Source organism: Crocodylus porosus, unplaced genomic scaffold (genome assembly GCF_001723895.1).
Source record: "Crocodylus porosus isolate Cpor-Errol unplaced genomic scaffold, CroPor_comp1, whole genome shotgun sequence".
NCBI classification, from domain to species: Eukaryota; Metazoa; Chordata; order Crocodylia; family Crocodylidae; genus Crocodylus; species Crocodylus porosus.
In genome coordinates, this window is record NW_017728916.1 from 25,403,779 (window position 1) to 25,412,515 (window position 8,737).

General features: G+C 48.4%; 1 long non-coding RNA gene across 1 annotated transcript in view; it reads right to left on the reverse strand.

Moving 5' to 3' along the window:
* LOC109311076 overlaps positions 1–8,126 on the reverse strand; it is a 12,483-nt gene extending 4,357 nt beyond the window's left edge. Inside the window, exons 1-2 of the long non-coding RNA XR_002101403.1 lie at positions 7,551–8,126; positions 6,233–6,276 (exon numbers count right to left, since the gene is read on the reverse strand). This is a non-coding gene — a long non-coding RNA (uncharacterized LOC109311076). The remainder of the gene's footprint in view (positions 1–6,232; positions 6,277–7,550) is intronic.
* Positions 8,127–8,737: the final 611 nt, after the last annotated feature.

An 8,737-nucleotide genomic window follows, 5' to 3' on the forward strand; every position in this document is an offset into this window, starting at 1 on the left:
TAGATGAACACCTTGCTGGGGTCGTTTGACCCCAGTACTCTTTCCTGCCATGGCAGGGGGTCAGACTAGATGATCTACTCAGATCTCTTCCGACTGTAGAAACTATGAAACTATAAAACTATGTACACCTCACCATACACATGTACCCACACCCCCTTCACACTGCCGTACACAAACCCCAGCCACCCTCACCCCACACACAGACCCTAACAGATCCTGTACCTACCCACATCCCACATATCCACACATACCTCCATGTTTCCTCCCTCCACATATCCACAAACCCACAGCCCCCCACAAACCTATACCCACCCTCACAATATACAAGCGTAAGATTTCATTTTAAGCTATTGTACAATCACCTCTATGTATACTACACAAATGCATGTAAATCAAGCCAAAAATATTTTTTGAAATCAAATTAATGAATGTTGTAGATGTTTGCTTTTTAGAATATAAATTGGTATTTTTCTGGTTCTGAGATGGCAAAACTCCTTGCTGAAGGGAGTACTTCTAGGGGCAAGGGGAGGGACTTGTGGTGACAAAAGCAAGAGGTTAGGAGACACTTCCAGTCACAAGATGGTGACCAGAGGGTAGGGCACCTGTGAATGGCTGGGGCTACCCATGTGGCCCTCAAAAGCTTGCCAAAACTCAGTGAGCGACCCTTTGCTCAAAATAATTTCCTGCCCCAGCATAGGCAGTGGAAGGGGGAGCTAACAGGGCTTAGCCCTCCCAAATGGCTGCAGTAGGGGTGGGGAGGGAGTGGGGCTGGAGCTAGGGGAGGGGAAGGTGTTGCACAGCCAGTGGGGTGCAGGACTGAGCTGCAAGTGATTCATCTGGGGGGGCCATGGCTCCTGCTGCTATGTGTACCCCAGAAGGCATGGGGGGGTGTCCCCCTTGGATTTGTGTAGGGCAGGGTAGGCTGCTGCTGCAGGCTGGGACTGGGGCCAGGGTTGTGCTGGGCTCTTCCTGGGAATGACTCAGAGTGGGGCAGGGTGGGTGCGGGGTTTCAGGGGTTCTGTCCCCTCTGGCCCAGTGGCACAGCTGAGGCTGGTCCCACTCCGGCCCCTGGCTCCAAGCCCCCCTTTGCTTGAGTGGTGCAGGGCCAGGGCCACTGCGGGGTGCAGAAATGTTGGTGCGGGGGGTGCAGGCATCAAGAATGATCCCAGGTGTGGAAGAAGGGGCTCCACAGGCACAGTGGGCCCCACCCCCAATCCTGATCCTGGGCCTGGCTCGGCTCTGCTCCCTCCTGATCTCTGCCTGGTCCCAGCCCCACTTCCTCCTCCCACCCCACAGTTCTTTCCCCTTGCTCCACCCTTTCCCCTGCAGACTTTCCCACTGGGGGTGGCGGGGTGCGTGTGCAAGTGCACACACGCTCAGCCCCTCCCAATTTTTTTTCTTTCTCCGCCTATACTGTAGGTGTGGGACAAGCTGGGGTTAGAACTGCTTACTCTTATGCTTTATGCTTTTACAAGAATGTACCAAAGAAGCACCTGCAACTTGTTTTCCCACTTTGTTGCGTGAGAAGGCAAACCATAAGCTAACGGCTAGAAAGTCCCAAACTTTGCAACCAATTTTGCAACTATGTAACCCGAAGTACACCTGTGCTAATGGAATTTTCCAATACCTTGTAATCGAGTATATAAGCAATGGAGAATAGGCACTCGGGGTTGGCTTTGATCTGAGTCTCATGACTCCAGGCCGACCTGCTTGCAAGCAATAAAGGCTTTGTCTCTGTGGCTTGTGGTGTGACTCACCTCTGGGGACCAAATTGGAACTTAGCCTCCAGGAGCTCGAATGGCCCCTTGTGCAACATAGGGACTGCAGCAAGGCTGTGCCTGGACAGGGAGGGGTGGGGTGAAGCAGCTCTTGCCAGGCTTGTCCCTAAGGCCAGACACCAGTCAGGGCAGCACCTCAAGCAAAGGGGGACAGGGGTCGGGGATTAAACTCCTCTGTATCTGAGCATAGGACCCCAGTTGGAGTCTACCCAGATTTTCCCTCTACTCTTGCTCAGGTGGCAGGGGGCCTGGCCAGAGCCACCGGCATGGCCCTTCTATCTGCCAAGGGCTGGGGCCGTACCTGCAGCTAGGGCTGTGGGGTTGTGCCCAGCTGGCCTGGGAGTGCTGCTGAGGGCGGGGGCAGAGGGGCAGCAGATTGTTCCTGACTCCCCATGCCCATGCCGGCTGGAAAAGGCTCTGTGGGGCTGGTCTGTAGAGGCAGGGCCCTTCCCAACTCACTGGAGCTGCATGACAGTCCAGCCTGGCAGCACAGGCAGGGGCTGGCTGGTGAGTGGGCTTCCCAGGCCAGGTCAGAGGCATCAGTGGGCCCCAAGTCTGGCAGCCATCATCACACCCCCTGGGCTGTGCAGCACCTGGGGCTGCAGGTACACAGTCAGCTGCAGGCTGGGTGGGCTGGGGGTGCTGTTCTGCCTGCCTCACCTCCTGCTGCCACTGCTGTGGCTGCACTGCACTGCACTGCTCAGGGGGGCAGGAGGGAGCAGAAAGTTTCAGCTCCCCAGCTTCTACCCAGTATGTGGATCTTGGGCACCAGCTCCTGGGTGCTTGGGAAGGTGGAAGGTGCCTGGGTGGAACATGTCCTGAGGCTGCAGCTGGAGCTCCATGTGCTGGGCAGAAGCCACTGGGCCCAGCAGGGCTGTTTTTTCTTCCCTCATCTGCAACTGTGGCTCCCGCTGCAGTATATAGAACTGCCTGGGGCAGCGGAAGCTTCCTTCAGCCTGGCTGCTTCAACCTGAGCTGAGCTGAAGTGGCCAGGCTGAAGGAAGCTCCCCTCACCCCGAGTGATGCTGCGTGGTGCTGCAAGAACTGGTGCTGCAGTTGCAGGTAAGGGGAGAAAAGCAGCCCTGCTGGTACCAGTGGCTTCTGCCCAGTGCATGGAGCTCCGGCTGCAGCCCCCAGACACCTTCCTCCTTCCCAGGCATCCAGGAGCTGCAGCCCAAGCTCCACATGCTGGGCAGAAGCCACAGGGCTGAAGCTTTCTGCCTCCCCACCCAGCGCGGTGTGCCATGGCTGCGGCAGTGGTAGCTGGAGTTGGGTGGGACAGAACAGCCCCAGCCAGCACCAACCAGCCTGCAGCTGGCTGTTCACCTGCAGCCCAGGGTCTGCACACACAGAGGGCCAGGTGGTGGTTGCCGGGCTCTAGGCCCATCAGTGCCTCTGAGCTGGTCTAGGAAGCGCACTCCCAAGCCAGCCCCTGCCCACTCCCAAGCCAGGGCTTCACAGGCCAGCCCTGCAGGGCCCTTCCTAGCTGGCTGGGGCTCTGTGACAGCCCCTCTGGCTTGGGCATGGGAAGCAATGCAGCTCCCATGGCCCCAGCCTAGGTTGCAGCCCACTGGGAAGGGACCAACCCCGGTGGCCCAGACCAAGCTGGCTCCTCTGCTTCCACCCTCAGCAGCACTCACAGGCCAGCTGGCCTCAGCTCTGCAGCTCCAGCTGCTGGTGAGGGAGGTGGATGGCAGGCACCATGCCAGCCAGTTCTGGCCATGCTCCCTCCCCTGCTGCTGGAATGGGGAGTGGGAGAATGAGTGACAGGGGCCGTGGTGCCCCAGTAGGGGAGGGGGGGAATAAACCCCTTCCCTATTCCCTTTGCCTCAGGGTACCATGTGTCTGGCCACTCCCCCGCCCCTGCTTGGGCAAGAGAAGAGAGGGGAAGGGCCAGCTCTGCTCTCTGAAGCAGAAAGCACAGCCCCACCCAGGGCTGCAAAGCATCTGGGATTTGGGGGGATTCTGATTTAACTTATACCAGGAAGAGGGCTGGAACAGAAGCTGCATAAACTGGTTTGACCCAAACCAGACTTATCTTAAACCACTTTTGGCCATTTAAAACTGGTTTATATGCACTAAATATATGTTCTGTTACAGGTTTAAACCAGTTTCTGATCACTTAAAACAGTTTATGTGTAACTTCTGTCCCTAGTCTAAGTGCAATGATTTGTACGGTGCTGGGCTACCTAAATAATTACTTCATTGCTTCAGTGATGGGATGCTAGAGTGTATCTGTAGATGGATAAATATCTGGAGGGATGGAACTCAGCCATGTAGAGCTTGGGGATCACTTAAGATTAGGAAGCAGATAAAGAACAGGGAGAGGTAGGTAGAAGAGCCAGAGTTTGATCTATAGATCCTTTATTCCAATGATGGGCTGAGAGAACGAGAGGAACATCACAGGCTTAACAAGTAGGAGAGGTTCAGGATAGTTTATGTTTTCTAAAAATGAGCTAAAATGTCCTCCACAACAAACAAGAAGCTTGTTCTCACAAAGAGTGATGCTAATCACATAGTGTGTGGGAAAGAACAAGGGGCTTTGAACAAGACAGAACACAGAGTGAGCCCTGCTAAAGTTGCAAGAAAAACCACACTGACCTTTAGCAGGGAGGAGAGTCTAGCTCTGAAAAGTAGGTCTCTGCTAAGGAGCATGCTCATGAGGAAGTGAGAGAGCAGGGTAAATGTGCAGTAGGGAAAGGGGGAACTGCACAGAATCAAAGTGCAAATGTGGTCTCACACTTTCCTTCCTCATTTCTCTTTTCATTTTATTATGTGAATTTTTCATTTCCTTTTTTTTCCAGCCTTTGCTTCTCTTTGAACTTGCTCCTGTCACACCTTAAGGAAGCAGAGGTTCAGGTTTGGGTTTAGTGCAGTGGGTTTGGTGAGGCATTCATCTTAGGCAAGTTCTACATCACTTTGGTCCCTGAGTCTGAGAGAAATTGAAATTTGGTCAACCCCACCACCACAACATCCGTAACTTCAGCGTATACACAGCAGGGTGATGAGAAAGAGCAAGATCCTGCCCTCTCTTCTTTTAGCTCTTATGTCATCAGTCTTTAGGAAGTGCCATGAGGTTTGGTCCTCAGTCCAGCAGCACCCAACACTTAATATCTGAGCTATATGGCTAGGGACAGAAGTTACCCAGTTAACAAACAAACCAGTTAAAGTGATCAGAAACTGGTTTAAACCTATCACAGAATAGAAGTTCAGCACATATAAACCAGTTTCAAAATGGCTGAAAATGGTTTAAGGTAAACCTGGTTGAATATAGCATCAGACTTAACTGATTAGGGTCAAACCGGTTTTTTAAACTTCTGTCCCAGGCCCCTTCCTGGTTCAAGCTGAATCACAGTCCCCCAGCATCCCAGCATTTTTCAGCTATGGGCTGGGCTGTGCTTTCTGCTCCAGAGAGCAGGGTTGGCCCTGCCCCTCTGCACCCTAGCTGGAGCAGTGAGGGCTGGGTCACTGGCTTCCCCAGGCAAACCCCAGCTGAAGTCTGGGGCCAGGGAGGGGGGTTAAACTTCCCTTCCTCTGAGTACAGAGCTGCCCTGCCCTGCTTATTTAGGCTGGCTGTGACTGTGGAGTACAAATCCCAGAGGCACCTGGAAGCAAGAAGAGGAAGTGATGAGCACCCTGCAGAGTCTTGCTGATATAATTCTGAACTATAAATCCTATGGACTTGGGGTGGAGAGGGGCAGCAGAAAGAGGAAGCAGACACACAGCCCGTGCTAGCTGTGCGCCAAAGAGCCATGCTCTGGCACCCCCTGGCTTCTGACTAGGGCACAGCAGGCACGTTACTGCATTCCCTGAATCAAAAGTGAATGTCTGTTCATTTGCTTATTGGTTCAATCTGTAGCTTAGACTAAACTCCAAAGACTTAATCAATTCAGTCTTGGGCTTTTTGACTGTCTGTACTTAGCCTAAATAAACCTCATTTAACTGAGGCCCAGAACTAGTAGTACTCACTAGTAGTTCACCATTCTAGCAATCACCAACCAGTGTCCATATGTGAATGCATTGTTCTACAGTCAGGATATCTTCTGGGAGGAACAGGTTTCTATTGAAGCATTGTTTACTCTGAATAGTTTAACTGAAGTCATAATTTGTCCTGCAACACTTTTTACTGATGAGGATGCACATGATGAAAAGAACCCCAAACTTCACTCCACACCCTATGAGAGCTAGCAGGCCAATGCTTAGAAAAGTCATCACTTTTCTTGTGAACTAAATTAATTTTGGTCTAGAAATGGAGGCAGTGAATGCTGAACCTCTGGACTCCATTATCAAAGTCATTTGTCCCTCACCACAATCACTTATTAAAGTTTGAACCACAAAAATAAAATCCTTGCATGTAGCTACTCTTCAAAAAGGAGCAGAACGTCTTTTTTTGTCTTGTCAGAAGCTGCAGGTTTATATTTTACCCAGATCTATTATGCCCATCTTTTTCTTACCTGCTCCTGCCTTACAGTTCGGTTTTCCTGGAGCTGAACTGCACCTGCAAAAGTCACTTTAATAGGTAAATTGGATAGACAAACAAAGTACTAAGCACACAGTGCATAAGGCAGGTAATTTTCTCTATTTTCTTGAAACTTATGAAAGCAAGAAAAGTATGATTCAAGTTCCAAGTTTTCATAACTATTCTGGGACCAAAAGGCAAAAATGTTGCCTAAAAGCAAGGTTAAAGAGGTAAGCCAGAAGAAAAAATTTAGCCATGTGGACAGAGAACAGCTCAGACATTAGAACTGGTATGGAATTAATGTAAGGACTTTGGCAAGGCATCAGGGGTGATCTCTATGTTGTATGTCTGAATGATATCAAATGAGGATTTATGAAAAAAATGGGTACACATGTCCTCTCACATCAGGTAACTCAGAAATAAGACCATGGAAGTCTGTGGAGTTTAGAGGTGACTGAAATTCTCTTGTGAAAAATGGTTTTTTGGGGTTTTTTTTGGTTTTTGTCTTGTTTTTTGGTATTTCCAAAACATTTAGTTTTCAAGACATAACAGAAAATGTCATCATTGTTTTTGATTAAAAATGTATTTTCAGTCAGCAAAAAAATGCCAATGCCCATTCACGCACATTTTTAATAGCACAGTATTTTTGGAAAAAGCTAGTGAAAGTTTTCCAAAAAGGAAAAAAGGCTCCATTTTGAATCCTCCATTTTGAATCCTTTAAAGTAAGAAATAGCTTGTGAAATTTCACAGTTGTTTTTCCAAACTAGTTTGTAGCCATTTTTTCATCAGCTCTAATGGAGTCAGAAACCAGTGCAAGTGAACGCAGAATGCGGTGCCAAGAGGTCACTCAAATTGTGATATACACGAAGAAAGGAAAGAGTGAAGCACTGAAATTTAGGTAAGGATGAAAGCAGCAAGAGATATCTAAGAGTCAATGGAAAGACAATGGGCCTTGGAATATAAATAGTCTGGATCTATCCTGTTCTAAACTTGCCAATACAGCTTTGAGTATACTTTTTAACCAGCTTTAAAAAACCCAAAGGGGTCATCTCTAGCACATCCCAGGAGGGACTCCCTGGAGCATGCCTTGCTCACCCATACCAAACCCAAAAATACAACTGTGACATCTCTCTAAGGGCATCCACAGTGGTTACTCTCAAGAATGCTTGAAACAGAGATCTTGAGAGTGGCAGCCCCTGGAGAAGGAAGCAGAACCATGTTACTGGGGATTGAATGGGAGACAGGATGTGCTTGAAAGAATCTCTCCTTCAGAACAGACACACCCTCAAGTGCAAATGTAACTAATTACTCACCCCTGTAACTCTTGTAGCAGAACAGCAGTAGCACTAGAAAAAGCAAACCCACGCTGCCTCCGACAATGATGCCTATCTGGTAGCTAGGAAGAACAGCTGTGTCTTCTGAAGAGATATTGGATTCTAAGAAATACAAACAACCATGTACTATGTCATGTACCAAGAGGGAGACAGATTTTTAAAAAGAAGCATGTCATTTTTCATAGGGGACACCATCAGTTGCAGTCCATCCTGTTCAACAATAGGGTCAGTACTAGTCAACAAATAAATCTCATTCAAAGTCAAGTGAAACCAAATGATCTTTGCCCTAAAGCTGCAAACAAGTTTTACAAACCTGTAAAGAATAGCTTCTAGTGCTGTAATTTAGAAAGATCCCTAAAGATACCCATCCCCGTTTACATGATACAAAGAGGATAATTTTATCATTGAGCATTAGGTATGAGAGTTCCACACAGAGGGAAAGCAATAATGTGGTTTTATTCCTCATGATCCCTGGTTGTACAATATGTATCAGCTGTGTAGTTGAACGAATCTTCTGGGGAAGAGGATGCAGTAAATCAGGTGGCATGTTCCCTGCAAGATCTAATGCAATTTATGACATAACATGCAAGTGTACATAGAATAGGTGTGCAAACATGATTCACAATATAAACCCAGAGGTTTCAAGTAGGAATCCATAACATTAAAACATTCTGACCTGCTGTTATCTCTGTTTTTTGCAAGAGAAAAATTGCAAAAATGAATGAAAACTAAGAGCTGGCATCTTCATGGGATGGCTCGGGTCTAAAAAGGTTCAGAACCACTGTGCTGGGGGAGGCATTCAAAGTAGTTTGGGGCAATTTATACACAGTAACTCCAAGCACAGATACAGTTCTTCAGTGTTTGCCCGGTGTAATATCTGGATCTCAGTCATTAGAGAGATCTTTCCTGCTTTTGTCCTGGGCTCATCTGTACCACAGGCTGAGAGAGCATGATGTAGTTCAATAGCTTAGGCACAGGTGTTTAAACATACATTACATTAATCCATTGTAATAATGCATTTCATTCTCAAGGCCCATAGACTCAACCAGTAACAGTCAAGTGTCTTTTCTACTCCATTGTTATTTAATTAGAGAGACAAGCAGGAAAGTAATTTTACAAAATGAAAGCTTCCTTAGCTAACAACTCTGAGTCCTCTAACAAATAAT